Source organism: Bos grunniens, chromosome 3 (assembly GCF_055505025.1).
Source record: "Bos grunniens cultivar Pamir isolate PY7600 chromosome 3, Bosgru_T2T1.0, whole genome shotgun sequence".
Classification (NCBI taxonomy): Eukaryota; Metazoa; Chordata; class Mammalia; order Artiodactyla; family Bovidae; genus Bos; species Bos grunniens.
Window position 1 is genome coordinate 5,447,494 of NC_141167.1, and position 26,718 is coordinate 5,474,211.

At 41.6% G+C, this 26,718-nt stretch overlaps 1 protein-coding gene and 1 long non-coding RNA gene across 7 annotated transcripts in view; one reads left to right on the forward strand and one right to left on the reverse strand.

The window, feature by feature from the left end:
* Positions 1 to 26,718, forward strand: part of DRC11 (dynein regulatory complex subunit 11) — a 187,615-nt gene that overhangs the window by 24,908 nt on the left and 135,989 nt on the right. The window lies entirely within an intron of this gene.
* Positions 10,239 to 26,010, reverse strand: LOC147374890 (uncharacterized). 2 transcript variants are annotated; one of them, XR_015154939.1, is made up of 3 exons: positions 25,835 to 26,010; positions 16,315 to 16,440; positions 10,239 to 11,277 (listed from the first exon to the last, which is right to left on the reverse strand). It is a non-coding gene; the product is annotated as an uncharacterized LOC147374890 (long non-coding RNA). The 2 variants fall into 2 exon arrangements; XR_015154940.1 differs by lacking the exon at positions 10,239 to 11,277 and adding an exon at positions 14,830 to 15,790 and having other exon boundaries at positions 25,835 to 25,999.

The following is a 26,718-nucleotide window of genomic DNA, read 5'->3' on the forward strand; positions in this document are numbered from 1 at the left end:
ATCTTTGATTTTCAAAAACGAGTCGACATTTCTGTGGGGGACTGAGGGCCCCTGGGATCACAGCTCCTCTTCTGTTTCTTAGTTGGTGGGGCACTGCGAGCATCACACTGGTGAGTCACTGCCAGCTGTTACAGATCTTTATGATTTTAAGGCGGTGCTGGGTGGAATATTATTCAGCCATTAAAAGAGGGGAATCTTGATACACGCTACGACAGGGATGAACTCTGAGGGTGTTAGGCTAAGTGAAACAGGCCAGTCACAAAAAGACAAATGCTGCACGCTGCCATCTTTATAGGGGACCTAAAGTTGTCAGACCCATAGAAACGGGAACCACCCATCCACAAGGGTGGATGCCAGGGGCATGGTGGAGGCAAGCCAGCAGTTGTTCAATGGGTATAAATTTTCAGTTTGGAAAATAAAAAAGTCTCTCCGAATCTATTGCACAGCAACATGAATATACTCAACACTGCTGAATGGTTTACTTACAAATGGTAAAGGTAACACATTTTATGTTTCGTGTTTTTCACCACAGTTAAAAAATTTTTTTAGCTCACTGAGACATTGAAATGTATACTGAAATGGTTTTATATGAATCATGACTGTTGTATTAATACATGTCAAAAAACTACACGTTAAAAATTTAATGAGACACTGTATTTCCTTGAATCTAAGATTTCATTCATTATAGGATACATCATGATGGAAAGTGAAAGAAAATGTTTGGGCAAATAAAACACCTCCCTTTTTGTAATACGTATATCCCTAATTTCAGATATGTTAAACCATGAAAAATGTATAGCTTAGAACTGGTAACAGAGGCAAGTTTTATCAGTCTTATTGGGGAGGGAGGTTTTTTCAAGTTATAATTATATTGGAAGAGTTAATATTGTTAAACGACCGTACTCTCTCTCTCTTCAGTTGCTAAGCTGTGTCCAACTCTTGTGACCCCATGGACTGTAGCCCACCAGGCTCCTCTGTCCATGGGATCCTCCAGGCAAGAATAGTGGCATGGGTTGCCGTTTCCTTCTCCAGCGACCGTACTACACAAGGCAGGTTATGGACCTGGTGTGAACGCTGTACACTCAGTTGCTTCAGTCCAGTCTGACTCTTTGTGACCCTATGGACTGCAGTCTGCCAGGCTCCTCAGTCCATGAGATTCTCCAGGCAAGAATACTGGAGCTGGTTGCCATGCCCTCCTCAGATTCAGTGTTCAGTTCAGTTCAGTCACTCAGTCATGTCTGACTCTTTGCGACCCCATGAATCGCAGCACGCCCAGGCCTCCCTGTCCATCACCAACTCCCGGAGTTCACTCAGACTCACGTCCATCGAGTCGGTGATGCCATCCAGCCATCTCATCCTCTGTCGTCCCCTTTTCCTCCTGCCCCCAATCCCTCCCAGCATCAGAGTCTTTTCCAATGAGTCAACTCTTCGCATGAGGTGGCCAAAGTACTGGAGTTTCAGCTTCAGCATCATTCCTTCCAAAGAAGTCCCAGGGCTGATCTCCTTCAGAATGGACTGGTTGGATCTCCTTGCAGTCCAAGGGGCTCTCGGGAGTCTTCTTCAACACCACAGTTCAAAAGCATCAATTCTTTGGCGCTCAGCTTTCTTCACCGTCCAACTCTCACATCCATACATGACCACAGGAAAAACCATAGCCTTGACTAGACGGACCTTTGCTGTGTAATCCCTATCAAATTACCAATGGCATTTTTCATAGAACTAGGAGAAAAGTTTTTTTAATTTGTATGGGATCACAGAAGACCTTAAATAACCAAAGCAATCTTGAGAAGGAAAAACAGAGCTAGAGGTATCAGACTTCCTGATTTCAGACTATACTACAAAGCTACTATAATCACAACAGTATGGTACTGGCACAAAAAAAGACACATAAGTCAACAGAACAGGATAGAAAGCCCAGAAAGAAACCCATTAATTGACCATGGTCAATTAATCTATGACAAGGAGGCAAGAGTATAAATGGAGAAAAGACAGTCTCTTCAATAAGTAGTGCTGAAAAAACTGGACAGCTACATGTAAAGAATGAAATTAGAACATTCAAAATATCTGCCTACCAGTGCAGGACACACAGAGGACGTGGGTTCAATCACTGGGTTAGGAAGATCTCCTAAAGAAGGAAATGGCAACCTGCTCCAGTATTCTTGCCTGGAGAATCCTTTGGACAGAGGAGCCTGGCGGGCTACAGTCCATGGGGTTGCAGAGAGTCAGACACCGCTGAAGCAACTGAGCGCCCACATACTAACACCATATACAAAAATAAGCTCAAAATGGATTAAAGACTGAAATGTAAAATCAAGTTATAATTACTGATAAGAGTGTGATGAGGTGTTTATTCTCATACACGGTGAGTTAAACTGATTCAGCTTTTCTGAAAGAGGCAACACGGTCATGAAAATACATCCTTTCCTCCAGTTCTATTTCTATCTTAAGTAAATCATCAGAAATAAAGGTTTATGTGCATAGACATTTCCTACAGTGTTGTTTTTATTAACGAAAAATTGGAAATAATCCTAGTGTTCTAGAGTAGGGATGGAGTTAAATGATTTATGGCGGACTTACATTAAAGTAATGATATGCCACCATTAACAAAATGTTTATGACTTATTTCTGATGTGAAAATGCTCAGAGTGAAAATACAGGATTTAGAATTACACATATAATATGAGTTAAACTAAATATGTAACGTATATCTATGCACACAAAAAAGAAAGTTTAAGTCATGCTCCTCCTAAATGTCAGGACTTTGAAAGTTTTTTGTTTTGATTGTATTTTCCAAACTGTTTAAATTTTACTGCATTAACTGGGAAAAGACACATATTTAAAAATAAAAGCAAATGGCCAAAGAATATTATCAAATTTTTCTTTTCAGATCTCTGAATTGTTTGATATATATACATAGGTGGACAGGTAATGGTACAAAATTATTTCTCTGTTCCACTCATTAGAGAAACACAGATAAGAGATGTACTGATAAAAACAGTGGTTATCTCCAATTTTCTACTTCAAAAATTAAGCTAGCAGTCAGAAGATTCAATCTAAGATAATCTAAGTTTAACATGAAATTTTATATAAGAAGCACTTTTGACTTAACCATTTCCATTTAATTTAATTCAGCCAACATTTACTAAAAACCTACGTGTAGTATACAGAAACTTAGAGAATGGCCAAATGCTATTTTTCCATGGTAAAGTCTTAATGGCTTACACTGATACCAAATAAAGATAGAATTGCTTGTTTTTCATTGTGATTTTTCTGTTTTACTTTGCCGTTTATATTTGCTCAGCTTACATAAAATAAGTCTGTTTTAATTTTTCAGCGATACAGGGTTTGGGCAGTGGAAACCAGGACCGCTTGTCTGTTTTGTATTACATGTGGCTTTCTCCAGTTTGCTTTTCCTCCAAGCATGTCTTCTCTTGGTGTTACGTGTTCTATGAAATTGTACACCATTGAGAAATGTATGGATCCAATTTTTAAAAGAATGGTATCTTCTGTTGGCTGGCTGATAACCATAAAAATCCATTACCCCAAATCCTAGGAATGTTTTCAATTAAGTCTATTTTCCACTATATCACTAATTAAGATAGTGTCTACTCATTTTAAAATTTCATTTTTCCATTATTTTATTTTGTTTTGTCAATATATAAACTGTTGCCTTCTCTGATTAAAACAGTGTTTATATCTTTGTGGGAAGCCTGGCATATTTCCAGGGGTGACTATTTAGTAACTGAATCCAGAATTAGAGCAAAAGACATCATTATGTCCTTAGTTCCTGACCAAATGTTGCCTTTACCATTGCCATATAAATTATTTTTTGATATTGCCATTTAAAATATTTATATTCTAAAATCTACAAAGGAAAATAAATAGCACTCTAAAAATTCATGTGCAGTTATTTTAATTGGCAGAGCCAATGGAGTGGATCAAGGAGGAAACTTAATGAATGTAATACATTTTCTTCTGTGGATCCCTTTGAAATAATGTGTCCTACTGCCATGACCATGGTGTATTTTATGTTACCCTGAAGCTATCAATGTTTGCATTATAATAAAGAACACTAGGGGACACTTATTATAGAGGAGGAACTGACACTTCGAAATACATCAGCTAAATCCTCAAAACACCATAAAACCCTGCTCATTTTCAAATTCTAACATGAAACAAGCTACATTATAGATGATTTTTTGGTCAATAAATTGGACGTCTTTCTTATTAACAAATCCCCAGGTAGGAGTTTGGGAGACCAGTGAATGCTCCGGAAAGGCAGCTCTCTCCAGGGGCTCCCCTTGGTCCCCTGTCCTCAACTTCAGGCTCCTTTTTGAGAACTGCTGTCAGAGCCAAAATGAACCGAGAACCAAAATGAAATGGTCTTTACGATCACACTTGGATTTCAACCCCAAACCACAGTATCCAGCTTGGTTCTGTGCCGTATTCATCATGTTTGGCTCCCAATGACCTTTGGTTGTTTTCTAGATGTAAATGTACTAAAACACAGATTTGCTCTGATATACGGGGGTTTGTTTTGCTTTGTTTTGTTGTTCAGTTGCTAAGTCACATCCAACTCTTTGCAACCCCACGGACTGCAGCACACCAGGCTTCCCTGTCCTCCACTTTCTCCCAGAGTTTATTCAAACTCATGCCCATTGAGTCGGTGATGCCATCTAACCATCTCATCCTCTGTCACTCCCTTCTCCTCCTGCAGTCAATCTTTCCCAGTATCAGGGTCTTTTCCAGTGAGTCAGCTATTCGCATCAGGTGGTCAAAGTACTGGAGCTTCAGCATCAGTCCTTCCAGTGAATATTCAGGGTTGATTTCCTTTAGGATTGACTGGTTGGATCTCCTTGCAGTCCAAGGGGCTCTCAAGAGTCTTCTCCAACACCACAGTTCAAAAGCATCAATTCTTCAGCACTCAGCCTTCTTCATGGCCCAACTCTCACATCCGTACATGACTACTGAAAAACAACTCTCACATCCATACAAAGACTATGCAGAACTTTGTCAGCAAAGTGATGTCTCTACTTTTTAATTAGTTTCGTTTTAGTTTTTAAATGCAAAAAAAAAAAGTATATATATATGTTCCCTAAGTGTCTGGGGGCAGCAGCATCTTAGAAATGAATGCATGTCTCTGCAGGCTTTGAAGGGTTGCTCAGCAGGATGGATGAAGAGACAGGCATCTCGGTGGGCCCTTGGCCATGTGGGGCGGGGGTGGGGACACTTTGAGCCACACACTCACCTGCCCTCCGAGGCTGTGCTGCTCCTTCTGTAGAAAAAGGATGGTGCCACCTATTTCCCAGAGCTGTTAGAAGGGCTTCCGGACCCAGCCTGGAGCTTGGACAGGTTGCCTTCAAGAAATGGTGGCTGATGTTTATCATCTTGGAGAATTACGTTGCACTGTCATAATGACAGAATAATTTTGTGCAAAGGATGACTGTCAGGACCCGTGATGACTTTTCTATGTAACAAAGCACAGAATATTTCAAAATACGTCATTGCCTAACAGCATGCGCACGGCACTGATTTCAAAGGAGAAACGTTTCTGGCCCTTGTTTTGTGCTGTTCGTGTTACATTCCCGACCCCTCGGCCTTCTCAATTGACAGAAATTGATAAGGGAGGAGGAGAAGTTCAGGCAAGGCTTTTTTGGGGCCCTGCTGCAGCAAGGGGAGCAAACACAAGGAACAGGTTTCCTTGCTCACTCCCAGGGTGGGGGTGGGGGGTGTGAGCTGGTTCCTTATACAGGGTGAGGGTAGGGGTGTGTCCAGGGATGGGGCTGGAGGGGTGGCCTAGGTGGTTTGCCAACCCCTAAGGCGGTGGTGTGTGCAGGAACACGCCCCCAGAACCTTGCTTTTGCTCTCTCATCTCCTCAGAGCGTCAGGCTTCCCTGGTGTTCAGTTCAGTTCAGCTGTGCCCTACTCTTTGTGACCCCATAGACGCAGCACACCAGGCTTCCCTGTCTATCGCCAACTCCCAGAGCTTGCTCAAACTCATGTCCGTCGAGTCTGTGATGCCACCCAACCATCTCATCCTCTGTCATCCCCTTCTCCTCCTGCCTTCAGTCTCTCCCAGCATCAGGGCCTTTTCCAATGAATCACTTCTTCACATCAGGTGGCCAAAGTATTGGAGCTTCAGCATCAGTCCTTCCAATGAATATTCAGGACTGATTTCCTTTAGGATGGACTGTTTTGATCTCGTTGTAGTCCATGGGACTCTCAAGAGTCTTCTCCAACACCACAGTGGTAAAGGAGACACGGTGCAGGAGATGCAGGTTCGATCCCTGGGTTGGGAATGGAAATGGAGAAGGAAATGGCCACTCCAGCGTTCTCGCCTGGAGAATTCCATGGACAGAGGAGCCTGGTGTGCCGCTGTCCATGGGGTTGCAAGAAGAGTCAGACAGGATTTAGCAACTAAACAACAACCTCAGAGTGGCAGCTGGGTGTTCGGTCTCTCTACATCTTGTTTGTAACTGACCACACTGTACACGCACACAGTTATTTTTAGTCCCTTATAGTTTCTTTGTGATTTGTTTCTGGAGGAGACTTGTCCAGGTGCGAGCACTGCAGCAAAGGGTCCCAGGTCCCAGCCTGTCTCATTCAGATTTACAAACTTGAAATTAGTCTGTTAAAAGTATGATCTGGAAAAGCAGTGCCGTTGGAAAGCCCACAGGGTCCCAGTCTTAAGGCAGCTGCAGGGGGAGAATTCAGGAGATCCCTGGGGCAGTGGGTACCGCCCACCATGTACTGTGTGTGTTATTCCAGGAAGATACTTACAAAGCAGGGAAAGCAGTGATCCTGATACAGGCGTGCATGGAAGGCTGTCAGATTGAGCAGGGGGATGAGCGTGGGGAGGACGCTCTGAATAACCTTGTGACTTAGAAATCCAGCTCAGGAGGCTTTGGGGGGAAAAGAATCACCATTTTCTGTTAAATAGGATTTTAGAGTCTGGTTAACTGGGAACCTTTAGTTTTTTTTCTTTTTTTTCTGAAGTGTGATTGGCATGCAGGATCGTACTACCTTCAGGTGTGCATCATAGTGATCTGACGTTTACACGCGTTTAGAAATGGTCACCCCACAAAGGTTTTACAGTGTAATTGACTACACTCCCTAGGCCTCACAGTTCAGTCCTGTGACTTACTATTCTATAACTGGACGTTGGTATCTCTCTATCGCTTTTGCCCATTTCTCTCACCCCGTCCCTCTTTCCTCTGGCCACGGCCACTTTGTCCTCTGTTAACGAGGAGTCGGTTTTGATGTTCATGTGTTTTGATTTTTAGATTCTACATATAAATGAAATCACATGCTATTTGCTTTCCTTTGTCTAACTTATTTCACTTAGCATACTACTGTCCAGGTCCATGCCTGTTGCCACAAACGGCAGGACTTCATTCTTTTGTGTGGCTGAGTAATATTCCACGTGCGTGTATGTTGTATATATTCATCATCCGTATTCATTTATCTATTGCGTGGACACTTAGGTTGCTTCTGTATGTCAGATATTACAAATAATGAGTCATGTATCTTTTTGAATATTTTTGTTTTCTTCAGATCAGTACCCAAAATGAGATTGCCAGATTGTATGGTAGTTCTGTTTTTAATTTTTTTGAGAAATCTGCCCACTTTTTCATAGTGGCTGCACCAATTTACATTCCAACATTGTACAAGGATTCCCATTTCTCCACATCCTCACTAACATTTATTATTTTTTTGTCTTTTTAATCCCCAGTCAGACAGGTCTGAGGAGATATCTCATTGTGGTTTGGATTTTGATTTCCCTGACAGTTAGTGATGTTGAGCATGTTTTCATGTGTCTCTGTTGGCCATCTGTATGTCTTCTTTGGAAAAATGCCTCTTGTCATCTGCTCATTTTTTTAATCAGGCTGTTTGTTCTTTGCCATTAGATTGGATAAGTTCTTTATATAATTTGGATATTAACCCTTTTTCAGGTATATAATTTGCAGATACTGTCTCCCATTCAGTAGGTAGCCCTTTAGTTTTGTTAATCATTTCCTGTTAATCATTTTACTGTGCAAAAGCATGTCGTTCCATTGTTTATTTTTGCTTTTGTTGCCTTTACTTACAGTTGTTGTTCAGTCACTCAGTCCTGTCCAACTCTTCACAACCCCATGAACTGCAGCATGCCAGGTTTCCCTGTCCTTCACTATCTCCTGGAGTTTGCTGAAACTCATGTCCATTGAGTCAGTGTTGCCTACCAATCAACTCATCCTCTGTCACCTCCTTCTCCTCTTACCCTCAGTCTTTCCCAGCTTCAGGGTCTTTTCCAGTGAGTTGGCTCTTCAAATCAGTCAAAGTATTGGAGCTTCAGTTTCAGCATCAGTCCTTCCAATGAATATTCAGGGTTGATTGTCTTAGGACTGACTGGTTGGACCTCCTTGCTGTTCAGGGGACTCTGAAGAGTCTTCTCCAGCACCACAGTTTAATGGCATCAATTCTTCAGTGCAGGGAGAAGTCCAAAATAATATTGTTCAGACTGATGTTAAAGAGTTTATTGCCTGTGTTTTCTTCTAGGAATTTTATAGTTTCAGGCCTTACATTGAAGTCTCTAATCTATTCTTGGGGCTTTCCTGGTGCCTCAGTGGTAAAGAATCTGCCTGCCAATGAAGGAGACTTAGGTTCAGTCCTTGGATTGGGAAGATCCCCTGGAGAAGGAAATAGTAACCCGCTCCTTCCCTTGTAGCTCAGTTGGTAAGAATCTGCCTGCAGTGCAGGAGACCCTAGTTTGATTCCCGGGTTAGAAAGATCACTCCAGTATTCTTGGGCTTCCCTTGTGACTCAGCTGGTAAAGAATCTGCCTGCAATGCGGGAGACCTGGGTTCGATCCCTGGGTTGGGAAGATCCCCTGGAGAAGGAAATGGCAACCTACTTCAGTATCCTTGCCTGGAAAATCTCAAGGACAGAGGAGCCTGGTGGGCTGCAGTCCACGGGGTCAAAAAGAGTCAGGCACGACTGAGTGACTAGCACTTTACTTTAACCAGTATTCTTGCCTGGGAAATCCCATGGACAGAGGAGCCTGGTGGGCTGTAGTTCATGGGGTCACGAAAGAGTCAGATGAGTCTTAGCAACTAAACAACAGCAATCCGTATTTTATTTATTCTCGCATGGTGTGAGATGGGGGTCCAGTTTCACTCTTTGCCTGTGGTTGTCCGGTATTCCTGCCCGCGTCTGTTGTGGACTCTTTTCTCCATTGCATATCTGTGCCTCCTTTGTTGTAAATTAACTGGCCATATGTGCATGGGTTTATTTCCGGAAAGTATCTGTTGGTATTCTCACTCTGCTTCATTCTTGCCGCAGGCCCCCAGGACATCAGAAACTCAAGGAGATAGAGGATTCTCTTCCTTTTGTCACCCGATCCCAGGGGTCTTTATCTGTATTCTAGGGCAGGACACATGCTTTTATTCATCTCAGATTTGGACCCAATACGGAGTCCACTACTGGCGAAGAGAAGGGAAGGCCAGCCCAGCCCGGTTCAGGTGCTGTTTGCACCACTTACTCGCGTGTGAGCTGGGGAGGTGACTTGACGTCTCGGGGCCTAAGTCTCCACACGTGCAAAGTGCAGATAGGGCTGGCACCCAGCTCCTGGACGTGAGCTAAAGAAACCAGTGCCCATAAAGCGTTTGAAACAGTGTCTGACACATGAAGTGTCCCCTATTCGTTTTTGAAATGGCTGATCGTCGTGGGTTTAAATACATCATTCATGATTCAAAATGTTTATTCCATTGCCGTTTTTGTCTGTTTAAGTTAGCCATGATCAAAATGGTTAATATCCCAGTGTGGGCAAGATTTGGGATAAAAGGCTGTTGTTTACTGCTAGGGGTGGGGGGCGTGAACTCAACCCTCAGTCTCTTACCAGGCAGCTCAGCAATGTCTATTAAAATTACAAACGTGCAGGTTTTCAAAGTATGATCCATGGTACCCATAAAAAGCCATTTTCACACAAAATATTTTAAGCCAGAAATGCATCAGTGAAGAGATACAACAGAGCATAGAGGGTTAAGAGCAGAGACTCTATAGGTAGACGCTTCAGGTCAAACCACAGTCTGCCACTTGCTGGCTGTGCGACTCTGGACAAGTTCCTTGACCTCTCTGTACCTCAGTTTCTGCATATATAAAATGAAGGTAGTAAAGGTATTCATATGTTAGGCTGCTTATTTATTGTTAGAAATAAATTAATATTTGCAAACCAGTCAAAATAGCATCTCAAAAACTGTAAGTGCTGTTGAAGTATTTATTTTAAAACATTTTTAAAGACTATAGGATACAAAAGTAGCCAGTTAAGCTCCCACCACTACGCTAATCATCAGCTAATAGGCTCAACTGTGCTGTTCTAGCCCAGCTGCTACTCAATCAAACTTTACTAAAAATTTTAGAAATTAGATATAACAGGGTAGAAATTGCTTTATTTTTCATTGTGTTGCACCCATTCAAATTGTGGCATGGAGATCAAACCAGTCAGTCCTAAAGGAGGTCAATCCTGAATATTCATCGGAAGGACTGATGCTGAAGCTGAAGCTCCAATACTTTGGCCACCTGATGCAAAGAGCCGACTCATTGGAAAAGACCCTGATGCTGGGAAATATTGAAGGCAGGAGGAGAAGGGGATGACGGAGGATGAGATGGTTGGATGGCATCACTGACTCGATGGACGTGAGTTTGAGCACATTCCGAAAGATAGTGAAGGACAGGGAAGCCTGGCGTGCTACAGTCCATGGGGTCGCAGAGTCATACATGACTGAGCGACTGAAAAACAACAACAAAAATAAAGATTAACCATAACTAAAGTATAAGCAGAGGGCAAAACAAAGCCGTCAGCTCTGACTCTCCACACAGCCTTCACTCCACTTCTTCTTGCTGGGTTCGTCTTTCTGAGTAAGTGTGTTTCTATAAACACAGGCATATAATTATAGATGTGTTACTCTGAAATGAAATGCTGAAACAAAGGGCTTATTTTTGTAAACTGAAACACACGTACACAGGCACATACACGCATACACACGATCTTAAAACAGACCAACTGAAGAGCAGTTTACTCCACAGCATGAGGCATTCCATGAGCAAATTAGAGCCAGAAGCGTGTGGCGTGGCCGATGGGTTGCTGGCGTGGCTCTGAGTGCTCCCTAATGATGCCCTCTCAGGCTGTGTCCTGGAGGCAACCGGAGCTAATTAATCTCTGCACGGACTCGCTGGGCATCTGCTGGAGTGGACAGTGGACCCTCTTCCTTCCCATCACTTCTCCATCCTCGCCTCCCGTGACTGCAGAGCATGAAAGAGAAGCAAAACCCCCAGGACCATGAGCTGCTCAAGAAAGTTGCCAGTATTAAATCACTTATTTGCGAGGCTGATGAATTGGCCAGATTGTCATTTGGACAAATGTCCATTTTATCTTACTAATTTGAAGAAGGATTTTTAAAGACAAAGCCCATCAAACATTAGATAAGCATTTTAAGTTAATGGACCATAGAGTCCCATTTCTCCACAAACCCAGGAAGCATCATCTTATGTCCTATTTTTACGGCACCATCAATTATTAATATGTATATTTTTGCTGACGGAGGACCTTGCTATAAACGTAGGTTTCGTTAACCAGTTCTGGGTCATTAACCATGGAAAGCTTGTAAATATAATGGTTTATTCACATGGGAAGCCTTCATTAAGATGCATTATTCTACAGCTGATGTATTTCCATATATAGTATATTATCGTGTTCTCTATTTCCCTTTAATATTCATAATTTATTTTTAAATGAGTTGCTGTTTATACGGCAAGTTAACAAATTTGAGTTCCATATGACCAAAGTTGCTAAAGAAGAAAAGATGTTTTAGCCCAAAGGAAAAGCTACTCATTAACATAGGACCTAAATATATTATAACCTTTAAATTCAAAAGCAACTAGAGAAAGAAACTACAAATGACCCCAAATGTATTTTTGTCAGAGAAAGTCTATCTCAAGAAACACGCATGAATACACACATATTAACAGCCCAGCATGGTGTAATAGGGGAAACACACACCCAGAAACCTTATTGCCAGCTTATTCATTAACATATTGACGGCCTGGGGGGGTGGGTGGTCATTAGCTGATGGACCTCAGCGTCCCCATCTGTTCAATGGGATAATCAGATCCTCACTTCTGTCTCTAAAGATGGATGTAACATCAGTGAAGAGATGTACAGCAAGAAGGTGTGGGACAGAGTGTCATGCCAATTACAAAACTCTGGTGAGGGCAGGGAGACTTCTGTTTTGTCATAGATCATGGATGTGTCAGAAAGTTGGCCGACCACTTTGTATAGAACTGTTGAGAGGACACCAGTCAGAGTCGCCTACTCGTTAATTCACTGTAAATTTTTTTTTTTATTTATTCACTTTTGGCTGCACTGGATCTTCATGGTTGATCGGGCCGTTTGCCGGTTGCAGCTTCTCATTGCCGTGGCGCTCCTGTTGCAGAGCGTGGGCTCTGGGGTGCCCGGGCTCAGTAGCCGCCTCTCTCAGGCCCAGTAGCTGTGGCACGCGGGGCTAAGTTACCCCAGTTACCCCGCAGCACGACGGACCTTCCCAGACCAGGGATCAAACCCGTGTCCCCTGCATTGGACGGTGGATTCATAACCACTAGACCACCAGAGAAGTCCCTTATAAATTCACTTTTAAGGATTCAAAGGCGGCAAGGCCCGGCTAAAACACAGTTTGCATGTGTTGACTTGTATGGAAAAAATCTGCTGTGATTTACTGTAAGAACAATGTAGTATGTTGGGGGTGGGAGGGGAATGTCATATGAGTCACTGGTAAAGAATCATAACATTGACGCATGACCTTAAAACAAGTTTACACTTTCATCAGAGACAAAGAAGTTTGGGTCCTTTGTAGCAGAGATGCATTTGAACTTCTTAATAAAAACAGTGGACTTTAGGAGAGATCAGATAAAAATCTCTGTGAGTTATAAACTTGTATTTCATGACACCAAGAAGGTAAAACATTACCTGAAAAATATAAGAATTGGTTATTTTTCTCAATGATTAGATAAGGGGAATTCCTGTCTCTCTATTTTGACACAAAATCATGACTTTAGTTATATATTGAAGCAAATTCAGATCACTGGGTTTTTAACATTGTTTTTTAAAATGATTCTGTAATTCTTATTCTAGATTCACTTTTAAAGTCGTTTTAGGGTTTTTTCCCTAGTCAAAAGTTGTACATTCTCATGTTCTCATTATACTAAACTTTAGACAATAGGCTCATTTTGTTAGACATTCTAATGCATATTTTTATTGAGTATTATATGTGTGATTTTCTTTTTTTTTCAACTGACCTTATGTAATTAAGTGAATTCTAACAGCATCTCAATTGTGAATTCAAGTAGAGAAATGCCTCCTGGGGCTTATAAATATTTCTTGGGAATAGTGTGTGTGTGTGTTTGCACCTGCATACTTGCTAAATTTAATTATTTCATCCACTTGGAATTTACTTTTATATATATCTTAAATATATATATTGGCATTAGTGGTAAAGAATCCACCTGCCAGTGCAGGAGACCTAAGAGACTTGGGTTCAATCCCTGAGTCAGGATTGAAGATCCCCTGGAGGAGGAAGTGGCAACCCATTCCAGTATTCTTGGCTGGAAAATTCCATGGACAGAGGAGCCTGGCGGCCAACAGTCCATGGGGTCGCAGAGTTGGACACAACCGAGCATCTGAGCACATGACCTAAAATGAGTCTTTTAAGACTGTCTTTTTTCCAAGTTATTGATTTAAATGTACAGTTTTGCTGATGCCTTTTGTAAATAAGGCTTTGAATTTTGTCATACACTTGTTTCACAGATTTAGAAAGGACTTTCATGTCTTTCTCATACCCCTGGGACTTTCTTTACCTGGTGCAGTTCAGTTCAGTTCAGTCGCTCAGTCGTGTCTGACTCTTTGTGACCCCATGGACTGCAGCACGCCAGGCCTCCCTGTCCTGGTAGCCCCCAACATCCTTGGGTTTCACCTGCTAAGATGTTGGTGCCCCTGGTGTAACAATAAAGCACGACCAGGTGCCAGGCTCCTTGGCTGGCTTTGGGCTCCATGCACTCCTCACAGCCTAATGCTGTCCCATCCTTAGGAGAATCAGCGCCTTGTTCGCTATCACGGAAGCAGCAAGTGGCCCTGCCAAGACACAAACCAGGCATTCTGTCCCCAAACCCCCGAGCATGGCCTTGGATCACAGAAGCTAGGGGTCAGTGGCTGCCTCTGCCATCTGCCTGCTGTGTGAATTGGGGAACATTAACTAGCCTCTCTAGTTCCATTTCCTTGTTTGCTGTTGTTTTCTCCCGTTTCTTTATATGATAAGAATAACCTGCCTGGCTGGCTTGCTGTAAGGCCTAAAACATTGTTTCTCTCCAGTGCGCGTGCACAGCAGAAACTCAGGAAATCATCCTGTGTCTTCCTCTGTGATTCCTCTCTTAGTCCTCCCTCCTCCGTCTCTCCTTCTCTGCCCGTTCCCTTTCCTCCGCCTCCCCACCTCACTTCTCCCCTTCCCCTCTTCCCTCCCCCTTTTCGTCTCCTCCTCCCCCTCCACTTCCTCTTCTTTCTCTTTCTCATCCTTCCTGTAGACTCTGTAGGCAGTATAGTGTCTGTCCCAGCTATTCAGGGTGGCCATTGTAGTGTGAAGCTGCCATAGACAATGTGTAAATGAATGGGGATGTCTGCATTCCAGTAAAACTTAATTCACAGAAATAATGGGCCAGGTTTGACCTGTGGGCTCTCAGTGACTAACCCATTTTCTAGAGCCAACTAGTTTTTCCTCAAACCTGATTATTATCAGAATCACTTGAAGATTTTACCAAACTACAATATTTATTTGCTTCTACCTCACCACCAGGGTGGAACTAGGAGTCTGTACTTTTTTTAACGCTCTTCACCATTTTGAGGAAAAATGTGAACGTGGAAAAAAAGAACTCACTAGTATATCTGAGGATGTATTCCATCTGAAATAATTTCCCTGAACAAGTTCAGTTCAGTTGAGTCGCTCAGTTGTGTCCAACTCTTTTCGACCCCATGGACTGCAGCATGCCAGGCTTCCCTGTCCATCACCAACTCCCAGAGCTTACTCAAACTCATGTCCATCATGTCAGTGATGCCATCCAACCATCTCATCCTCTGTTGTCCCCTTCTCCTCCCACCTTCAATCTTTCCCAGCATCAGGGTCTTTTCCAATGAGTCAGTTTTTTGCATCAGGTGGCCAAAGTACTGGAGTTTCAGGTTCAGCATCAGTCCTTCCAATGAATAGTCAGGACTGATTTCCTTTGGGATGAACTGATTGGATCTCCTTGCAGTCCAACTGACTCTCAAGAGTCTTCTCCAACACCACACTTCAAAAGCATCAATTCTTCAGCACTCAGCTTTCTTTATAGTCCAACTCTCACATCCATACATGACCACTGGAAAAACCATAGCCTTGACTAGATGGACCTTTGTTGACAAAGTGATGTCTCTGCTTTTTAATATGCTGTCTAGGTTGGTCATAACTTTTTCTTCCAAGGAGCAAGCGTCTTTTAATTTCATGGCTGCAAGTCACCATCTGCAGTGATTTTGGAGCCCCAAAAATAAAGTCTCTCACTGTTTCCACTGTTTCCCCATGTATTTGCCATAAATGATGGGACTATGCCATGATCTTAGTTTTCTGAATGTTGAGTTTTAAGCCAACTTTTTCACTCTCCTCTTTCACTTTCATCAAGAGCCTCCTTAGTTCTTCTTCACTTTCTGCCATAAGGACAGTGACCCTGAACAGAGTGGCTACTAAAAACAAGAAAGGAGCAAATATAAAATGAGAAAGAATTTTGGGAAGATAAAAGCATGCTCAAAGAAGCAAAACAATAGTAACCCTCCTGATATTCTAAATAATTCCAAATAATAAGCGGACGTAACTGAAAGCCAAATTAATTGTGAAAGATAAATCTTTCGTAGCGCAGTGCAAGCAAATAAGCGGGAGATGGAAAATACAAGAGAAAAGTTCAGGTCAAACTGGTGACCTGCCATTTATGCAGTATTTATTGCAGGAGAAGAAACAGAGATAAATAACAGAAGGACACAGAGGGGAAGACATAATTCTTTTTTTTAAGTAAACATCTCTTCATTTTGCTTACTCATTTTGGCCACGCCAGATGGCGTGCAACATCTTAGTTCCCTGACCAGAGATCCAACCAGTGCGTTGGAAGCACAGTCTTTAGCCACTGGATCATCAGGGAAGTCCCAAGAAGTAATTCTTTACATTGAATTGACCCACCAAATGCAGGATGTGATGCATGAAGAAATGCACTCACCTGGATGCATTGTGATGAACTTTCAAAAGTCTGTAAAGCATCCTAAGAGCAGAAAAGCTTGTCTACAAAGCAGCAGTCATTGAAGTCCCAACAAGCTAGTTCCTGGCAGCTCTGCCTGTTAGAAGTCTTCTCCAAGGTTGCCATTGGAGGGGGAGGGACCAAATAAAGACATTTTAGAAATGCAAGTACTTAGAATATTTATGGCTGATTATATCCATCCTGAAAGTTGCACTCAAGGACATGCTTCGACAAAATGAAAACTGAATAAGACAATGAAGAGTAAATAAAGAAACCAAAACAGTGGTTAAATCTAAGTAGTTACTAATTTTTAAAGCTAATCACAATCTGTGATTATAGAATAGAAGTTTGGGGGAATAAAAGTGAACACATGCAGAGCTCCTAGACTTCCTTAAAGAAATAGTAGAGATACTAGTGAATTCTAGACATAGATAGAAATACAGGTGATAATTATTCTGTTTAAAAAAACTTCAGAATAACTGGCAGAAGATTAAAAATAAGATGTACAATTTATTAACCACTACATGGCAAGAATGAACAAAGCTAACTGCATAAACCCAACAAAAGATGTTTGTTAGTGACTTAGTCATGTCTGACTCTTTGAGACCCCATGGACTGTAGCCCACCAGGCTCCTCTGTCCATGGAATTCTCCAGGCAAGAATACTGGAGTAGGTTGCCATTCCCTTCTGCATGGTGTCTTCCTGACTGAGGGATTGAACCTGGGTCTCCTGCAGGCAAATTCTTTACTATCTGAGCCATCAAAAGACAGGAAAGGGAAAATAAGAAATTGTGTTAAAAAGTATAAGATGGCAGAATTAGCTCCAAATATTTTACTTATCTAAATTAATAATTAAGTTCCTCTTTTCTGTAATTCTCAGATTAAATTTTAATACCCAGTTATATGCTGTTGAAAGGGAGAAACTTCAAGCAAACTGATGCTGAAAAGTTTAAAACAAAGGAACATAAGAGAATTATCAGTGTTGTTGTCCAGTTGCTTAGTCATGTCCGACTCTTTGCGACCCCATGGACTGCAGCACACCTGGCCTCCCTGTTCTTCACCATCTCCCGGAGCTTGCTCAAACTCATGTCTATTGAGTCATCGATGCCATCCAACCATCTCATCCTCTGTTGTCCCCTTCTTCTGCCTTCAGTCTTTCCCAGCGTCAGGGTCTTTTCAGTGAGTCAGCTCTTTGAATCAGGTGGCTAAAGTATTGGAGCTTAAACTTCAGCATCAGTTCTTCCAATGAATATTCAGGGTTGATTTCTTTTAGGAATCACCAGGGAAGTTCGTGACTGACTGGTTTGAGCTCCTTGCAGTCCAAGGAACTCTCAAGAGTTTTCTCAAACACCACAATTTAAAAGCATCAATTCTTCAGTACTCAGTTTTCTTTATGGTCCAGCTCTCACATCTGTACATGACTACTCGAAAAACCATAGCTTTGACTAAAAGGACTTTTATTGTCAAAGTAATTTCTCTACTTTTGGGTTTGTCATAGCTTTTCTTCCAAGGAGCAAGTGTCTTTTAATTTGATGGCTGCGGTCACCATCCCCAGTGATTTTGGAGCCTAAGAGAATAAAGTCTGTCACTGTTTCCATTGTTTCCCCATCTATTTGCCATTAAGTGTTAGGACCAGATGCTATGATCTTCCTTTTTTGAATTTGAGTTTTAAGCCAACTTTTTCACTCTTCTCTTTGACCTTCATCAAGAGGGTCTTTAGTTCCTCCTCTCTCTGCCATAAAGGTGGTATAATCTCTGTGTCTGAGGTTATTGATACTTCTACAGCAATCTTTATTCCAGCTTGTGCTTCATCCAGCCCGGCATTTTGCATGATGTACTCTGCATAGAAGTTAAATAAGCAAGGTGACAATATACAACCTTGACGTACTCTTTTCCCAATTTTGATACAGTCTGTTGCTCCCTGCCCAGTTCTAACTGTTGCTTCTTGACCTGCATACAGGTTTCTCAGGAAGCATGTAAGGTGGTCTGGTATTTTCCATCTCTTCCAGTGTGTTGTGATTTTCCAGTTTGTTGTGATCCACACAGTTAAAGGCTTTAGCATAGTTAGTGAAGCAAAAGTAGATGCTTTTCTGGTATTCTCTTGCTTTTTCCATGATCCAAGAGATGTTGGCAATTTGATCTTGGATTCCTCTGCCTTTTCTAAATCCAGCTTGTACATTTGGAAGGTCTTGGTCCACTTACTGTTGAAGCCTGGCTTGGAGAATTTTGAGCATTATTTTACTAGCTTGTGAGATGAGTACAGTTGTGCGATAGTTTGAGCATTCTTTGGCATTGCCTTTCTATGTGATTGGAATGAAAACTGACCTTTTCCCGTCCCGTGGCCACTGCTGAGTTTTCCAAATTTGCTGGCATATTGAGTGCAGCACTTTGACAGCATCATCTTTGAGGATTTGAAAGAGTTCAACTGGAATTCCATCACCTCCACTAGCTTTGTTCGTAGTGATGCTTCCTAAGGCCCACTTGACTTCACATTCCAGGATGTCTGGCTCTAGGTGAGTGATCACACCATCCTTGTTATCCTGGTCATGAAGATCTTTTTTGTACAGTTCTTCTGTATACTCTTGGCATCTCTTCTTAATATCTACTGCTTCTGTTAGGTTCATACCGTTTCTGTCCTTTATTGTGCCCATCTTTGCATGATATCTTCCCTTGGTATCTCTAATTTTCTCAAAGAGAGCTCCAGTCTTTCCCAATATATTGTTTTCCTGTATTTCTTTGGATTGTTCACTTAGGAAGGCTTTCATATCCCTCCTTGCTGTTCTTTGGAACTCTGCATTCGGATGGGTATATCTTTCCTTTTCTCCTTCGCCTTTTGTGTCTCTTCTTTTTTTCAGCTATTTGTAAAGCCTCCTCAGACAACCATTTTGCCTTTTTGCATTTCTTTTTCTTGGGGATGGTTTTGATCACTGCCTCCTGTACAGTGTTACGAACCTCCATTCATAGTTCTTCAGGCACTCTGTCTATCAGATCTAACTCAAATGTATCAGTGAGTTTGGGTTAACTTGGTAGGGTAAGCACATGTGTTTTCTTGTTCTTTCTGCCCAATGAGGAGTGAACTGAGATCCTGTTCTGAGAGGGAGGATTAGGAGAACTTCTGTGTTCATGGCAGTGAGACCCACAGCTCCCTCCCTCTGCTGGGCTTGGGCAGCCATGCTTCTACTGCATCCGGACCAGGTGGGAGGAGTTCTATCTGCAGAAACTGACCAGCTCAAAAGAAACACATTTGGATACTGATATTCAGATACCTCAACAAATATTCAGATACCCCCAGGCTCCTCTCTCCATGGGATTCTTAAGGGAAGAATACTGGAGCGGGTTGTCATTCCCTTCTCCAGGGGGTCTTCCAGACCCAGGGATTGAACTCTGGTCTCCCACGTTGCAGGCAGATTCTTTACCATCAGAGCTATCAGGGAAGCCCATATTCAGATACCTCCAACAAAACAGCTTGACAGCATCATCTTTGAGGATTGTCAAAGATGTCAATCCAGCAGTCAGCAGCTACCCTACACAGCATCCAAACAGGTCTGGGAGCCTCCTCCTAAGCAAGGGTGAGCATCAAAGAGTTGCCAGTCACTTAGAGACAGAGATGCAACAGAAAAGAAATTGGAAGGAGTAAGAGGAAGAGAATAAAAATGAAAAACAAAATTCTGAAAGTAATAACCTTAGAGAAACAAAAATAGATTATTGAATCCAGGGATTAAAGCACCATGCCCTCCAGCAAGGGAAAACCAAAAAACAGGACAGTGCTGTTGAAGAGGTAAAATATAATAGTAGAATTTCAAAAAATAAAGTTGAAAAAAAAGAAAATCTCCTAAAAAGTAGCCAAATGACAAAGTGATGGGTGAGGGATATATGTAAAGAAAATTGCAGGAGTTCCTTGGAAAAAAAGAAGCAAACAGAGGAAGGAAATTGTAAAGAAACAGTAACAAAAAACAAACAAACAAAACTTATAACAAAAGGCTAGGGAGTTTCAGATCTAAAATGGGCCCTGGCTTTCAGTTGTATCCATATCTTGGCTATTGTGAATAATGCTGCAGTGAACAGGGGGTGTAGATATCTCTTTAGGTCATTTCCTTTGAATTCAGTTCAGTTCAGTCACTCAGTCATGTCCGACTCTTTGCGACCCCATGGACTGCAGCACGCCAGGCCTCCCTGTCCATCACCACCTCCCGGAGTCCATCCAAACCCATGTCCATTGAGTCGGTGATGCCATCCAACCATCTCATCCTCTATGGTCCCCTTCTCCTCCCGCCTTCAATCTTTCCCAGCATCAGGGTCTTTTCAAATGAGTCAGCTCTTCGCACCAGGTGGCGAAAGTATTGGAGTTTCAGCTTCAGCATCAGTCCTTCCAATGAACACCCAGGGCTGATCTCCTTTAGGATGGACTGGTTGGATGTCCTTGCAGTCCAAGGGACTCTCAAGAGTCTTCTCCAACACCACAGTTCAAAAGCATCAATTCTTCAGTGCTCAGCTTTCTTTATACTCCAACTCTCACATCCATAGGAATATATACACAGAAGTAGTACTGCCGGATCATATAGTAGTTCTGTTTTTAGTTTTTTGAGGACCCTCCAGAGTGGCTGCACCAATTTACATTCCCATCGACAGTGCACGAAGGTTCCAGTTTCTCGTCTCTTCTCTGCTTGATAGGAGCCGTTTGACAGATGTGAGGTGCTGCCTCATTGTGGTTTCAGTTTGCATTTTCCGGACGATCAGTGATGTTGACACATGTTCGTATACCTGTTGGCCATTTGCATGTCTTGTTTGGCAAAAATTGTCTTAGTCCATTTGCCTGTTTAGGCTATTTTTAAGTTGCATATGTTCCTTATATTTTTTCCACACTCCTTTTTTTTTTTTTTTAGGGATTGCGTTGGATCTATAAATTGCTTTGGGTAGTGTACTCATTTTCACTATATTGATTCTTCCAATCCATGAACATGGTCTATTTCTCCATCTATTAGTGTCCTCTTTGATTTCTTTCACCAGTGTTTTATAGTTTTCTATATATAGGTCTTTAGTTTCTTTAGGTAGATATATTCCTAAGTATTTTATTCTTGTCGTTGCAATGGTGAATGGAATTGTTTCCTTAATTTCTCTTTCTGTTTTCTCATTATTAGTGTATAGGAATGCAAGGGATTTCTGTGTGTTGATTTTATATCCTGCAACTTTACTATAATCATTGATTAGTTCTAGTAATTTTCTGGTGGAGTCTTTAGGGTTTTCTATGTAGAGGATCATGTCATCTGCAAATAGTGAGAGTTTTACTTCTTCTTTTCTAATTTGGATTCCTTTTATTTCTTTTTCTGCTCTGATTGCTGTGGCCAAAACTTCCAAAACTATGTTGAATAGTAATGGTGAAAGTGGGCACCCTTGTCTTGTTCCTGACTTTAGAGGAAATGCTTTCAATTTTTCACCATTGAGGATAATGTTTGCTGTGGGTTTGTCATATATAGCTTTTATTATGTTGAGGTATGTTCCTTCTATTCCTGCTTTCTGGAGAGTTTTTATCATAAATGGATGTTGAATTTTGTCAAAGGCTTTCTCTGCATCTATTGAGATAATCATATGGTTTTTGTTTTTCAATTTGTTAATGTGGTGTATTACATTGATTTGCGGATATTGAAGAATCCTTGCATCCCTGGGATAAAGCCCACTTGGTCATGGTGTATGATCTTTTTAATGTGTTGTTGGATTCTGATTGCTAGAATTTTGTTTAGGATTTTTGCATCTATGTTCATCAGTGATATTGGCCTGTAGTTTTCTTTTTTTGTGGGATCTTTGTCAGGTTTTGGTATTAGGGTGATGGTGGCCTCATAGAATGAGTTTGGAAGTTTACCTTCCTCTGCAATTTTCTGGAAGAGTTTGAGCAGGATAGGTGTTAGCTCTTCTCTAAATTTTTGGTAGAATTCAGCTGTGAAGCCGTCTGGACCTGGGCTTTTGTTTGCTGGAAGATTTTTGATTACAGTTTCAATTTCCGTGCTTGTGATGGGTCTGTTAAGGTTTTCTATTTCTTCCTGGTCGAGTTTTGGAAAGTTGTACTTTTCTAAGAATTTGTCCATTTCTTCCTCGTTGTCCATTTTATTGGCATATAATTTTTGATAATAGTCTCTTATGATCCTTTGTATTTCTGTGTTGTCTGTTGTGATCTCTCCATTTTCGTTTCTAATTTTATTGATTTGATTTTTCTCCCTTTGTTTCTTGATGAGTCTGGCTAATGGTTTGTCAATTTTATTTATCCTTTCAAAGAACCAGCTTTTGGCTTTGTTGATTTTTGCTATGGTCTCTTTTGTTTCTTTTGCATTTATTTCTGCTCTAATTTTTAAGATTTCTTTCCTTCTACTAACCCTGGGGTTCTTCATTTCTTCCTTTTCTAGTTGCTTTAGGTGTAGAGTTAGGTTATTTATTTGACTTTTTTCTTGTTTCTTGAGGTGTGCCTGTATTGCTATGAACTTTCCCCTTAGGACTGCTTTTACTGTGTCCCACAGGTTTTGGGTTGTTGTGTTTTCATTTTCATTCGTTTCTATGCAAATTTTGATTTCTTTTTTGATTTCTTCTGTGATTTGTTGGTTATTCAGCAGCGTGTTGTTCAGCCTCCATATGTTGGAATTTTTAATAGTTTTTCTCCTGTAATTGAGATCTAATCTTACTGCATTGTGGTCAGAAAAGATGCTTGGAATGATTTCTATTTTTTTGAATTTACCAAGGCTAGCTTTATGGCCCAGGATGTGATCTATCCTGGAGAAGGTTCCATGTGCGCTTGAGAAAAAGGTGTAATTCATTGTTTTGGGATGAAATGTCCTATAGATATCAATTAGGTCTAACTGGTCTATTGTATCGTTTAAAGTTTGTGTTTCCTTGTTAATTTTCTGTTTAGTCGATCTATCCATAGGTGTGAGTGGGGTATTAAAGTCTCCCACTATTATTGTGTTATTGTTAATTTCTCCTTTCATACTTGTTAGCATTTGTCTTACATACTGCGGTGCTCCCGTGTTGGGTGCATATATATTTATAATTGTTATATCTTCTTCTTGGATTGATCCTTTGATCATTATGTAGTGACCTTCTTTGTCTCTTTTCACAGCCTTTGTTTTAAAGTCTATTTTATCTGATATGAGTATTGCTACTCCTGCTTTCTTTTGGTCCCTATTTGCATGGAAAATCTTTTTCCAGCCCTTCACTTTCAGTCTGTATGTGTCCCCTGTTTTGAGGTGGGTCTCCTGTAGACAACATATGTAGGGGTCTTGTTTTTGTATCCATTCAGCCAGTCTTTGTCTTTTGGTTGGGGCATTCAACCCATTTACGTTTAAGGTAATTACTGATAAGTATGATCCCGTTGCCATTTACTTTATTGTTTGGGGTTCGAATTTATACACCATTTTTGTGTTTCCTGTCTAGAGAATATCCTTTAGTATTTGTTGGAGAGCTGGTTTGGTGGTGCAGAATTCTCTCAGCTTTTGCTTGTCTGAGAAGCTTTTGATTTCTCCTTCATACTTGAATGAAATCCTTGCTGGGTACAATAATCTGGGCTGTAGGTTATTTTCTTTCATCATTTTAAGTATGTCTTGCCATTCCCTCCTGGCTTGAAGAGTTTCTGTTGAAAGATCAGCTGTTATCCTTATGGGAATTCCCTTGTGTGTTATTTGTTGTTTTTCCCTTGCTGCTTTTAATATTTATTCTTTGTGTTTGATCTTTGTTAATTTGATTAATATGTGTCTTGGGGTGTTTCGCCTTGGGTTTATCCTGTTTGGGATTCTCTGGGTTTCTTGGACTTGGGTGATTATTTCCTTCCCCAGTTTAGGGAAGTTTTCAACTATTATCTCCTCAAGTATTTTCTCATGGTCTTTCTTTTTGTCTTCTTCTTCTGGAACCCCTATGATTCGAATGTTGTAGTGTTTAATATTGTCCTGGAGGTCTCTGAGATTGTCCTCATTTCTTTTAATTCGTTTTTCTTTTATTCTCTCTGATTCATTTATTTCTACCATTCTATCTTCTAATTCACTAATCCTATCTTCTGCCTCTGTTATTCTACTATTTGTTGCCTCCAGAGTGTTTTTAATTTCATTTATTGCATTATTCATTATATATTGACTCTTTTTTATTTCTTCTAGGTCCTTGTTAAACCTTTCTTGCATCTTCTCAATCCTTGTCTCCAAGCTATTTATCTGTGATTCCATTTTAATTTCAAGATTTTGGATCAATTTCACTATCATTATTTGGAATTCTTTATCAGGTAGATTCCCTATCTCTTCCTCTTTTGTTTGGTTTGGTGGGCATTTATCCTGTTCCTTTATCTGCTGGCTATTCCTCTTGTCTCTTCATCTTGTTTAAATTGCTGAGTTTGGGGTGTCCTTTCTGTATTCTGGCAGTTTGTGGAGTTCTCTTTATTGTGGCTTTTCCTCGCTGTGTGTGGGTTTGTACAGGTGGCTTGTCAAGGTTTCCTGGTTAGGGAAGCTTGTGTCGGTGTTCTGATGGGTGGAGTTGTATTTCTTCTCTTTGTTCAGTCGCGCTGTGGGGAGGGAGGGAGGGATGCTGCAAACAAATAACACTGGCGTGCGCTCGCAGTGCCTCAGCCACACTGGGTCTGCCCCCGCTCACGGCACGTGTAGCCTCCCTGCCCACACTGCTTGGGCTCTAGGTTGTTCCGCCAGGAACAATCCGAGGCTGGCCCTGGGTGGCATGTACCTCCCAGGTCCAAGCCGCTCAGGTTCAGGCACTCGGGTAGTCCTCAGAGGCGCAGACTCAGTTGGGCCTGAGTTTTGTGCTCTTCCCAGGTCCGAGCAGCTCAAGTGATGAGGTGTTTGGCGAGCGCCAATGCTGCGACTTATCGCCTCCCCGCCACTCGGTTATCTGGTTGTAAAACCGGCGCACCTTCTCAGGCAGATGTTAACCGTCCAGACCCCCAAGAAGTTTTAGTTAGCAAAGAAGCCTGCTTACAGTTTTATAGATAATGTCTCTCTGGGGCTGCGATTGCCCCCTTCCGGCTCTGGCTGCCTGTCACCGGAGGGGGAAGGTCTGCAGCCGGCTATCTCTGTTCAATTCTTTGTTCCGTGCGCGGGCCTGGCGGTGTCTTACGTTGGGGCTGGCTTTTCGCGTGGTAGATATCCCGCAGTCTGGTTTGCTAGCCCAAATTATTTCGCTTAGATAGTGCTCAGGGTATTCAGGCCAGATTCTTACTCTGAGCGATGCAGCCCGCGCTGCGCCTCCCTGCCCAGCCCCCGCTTGCTAATGGCGCGTGCAGGGGTCTGCGCTGCTTCTCCGCTGGGGGAGTTACCGTAGGACTCGCAATCTTTGAGTTTTAATTGTTTATTTATTTTTACTTCCTGTTATGTTGCCCTCTGTGCTTCCAAAGCTCGGCACAGATTCAGCAGTGAGAAGGTTTCCTGGTGTTTGGAAACTTCTCTCTTTTTAAGACTCCCTTCCCGGGACGGAACTCCGTCCCTCCCTCTTTTGTCTCTTTTTTTGTCCTTTATATTTTTTCCTACCTCCTTTCGAAGAGTTGGATTGCTTTTCTGGGTGCCTGATGTCCTCTGCCGGCATTCAGAAGTTGTTTTGTGGAATTTACTCGACGTTTAAATGCTCTTTTGATGAATTTGTGGGGGAGAAAGTGTTCTCCCCGTCCTACTCCGCCGCCATCTTGGCTCCGGCCTTTCCACACTCCTTATCAGATATGTGGTGTGTAAATATTTGCTCCCTTTCTGTAGGGTGCCTTTTCATTTTGTTTCTTGTTTCCTTGCTGTGCAGAAACTTTTTAGTTTGGTATAGTTCGACTTGTCTAGTTTTGCTTTTGTTGCCCGAGTTTTTGGTGTCATACCCCAAAAATTATTGCTAAGACAACTGTCAAGAAGCCTCTTATTTATTTCTTGAGTTGTTTTCTGGATTCTTGTTTGATGTTTAAGTCTTTAATCCATTTTGAGTTGATGTTTGTATATAGTATGAGATATACAGTATATATACAGGGCTCAGTTTCAGTGTGTATATATATAGTGTATATACAGGGCTCAGTTTCATTTTCCTTCATGTGTATATCCCGTTTCCCAACACCATTTATTGAAGCAACTAATCTTTCCCCATTGTTTTGGATTTGAGGGTATGATACACTTGGGGAGACAATTACTGACATTTTAAAAATTAGGTATATGTAAAATGAACATGTTTTTAAAAACCACAGAAACACATGCATATAATGATGGAAGTTTTTCAAAGTGACGCAGGAGCCAACTGAAAGAGCTCCCAGTGACCAAAACTGGGACAATTTGAACAGAAAATAATAAAGCAGCACTGGATTCTAACCCAAAGTGTAAAATGAATATCCATGAGGCCATACAGATCAAACAAATTAACAGTGTGAGCAAAGAGACAAATCATG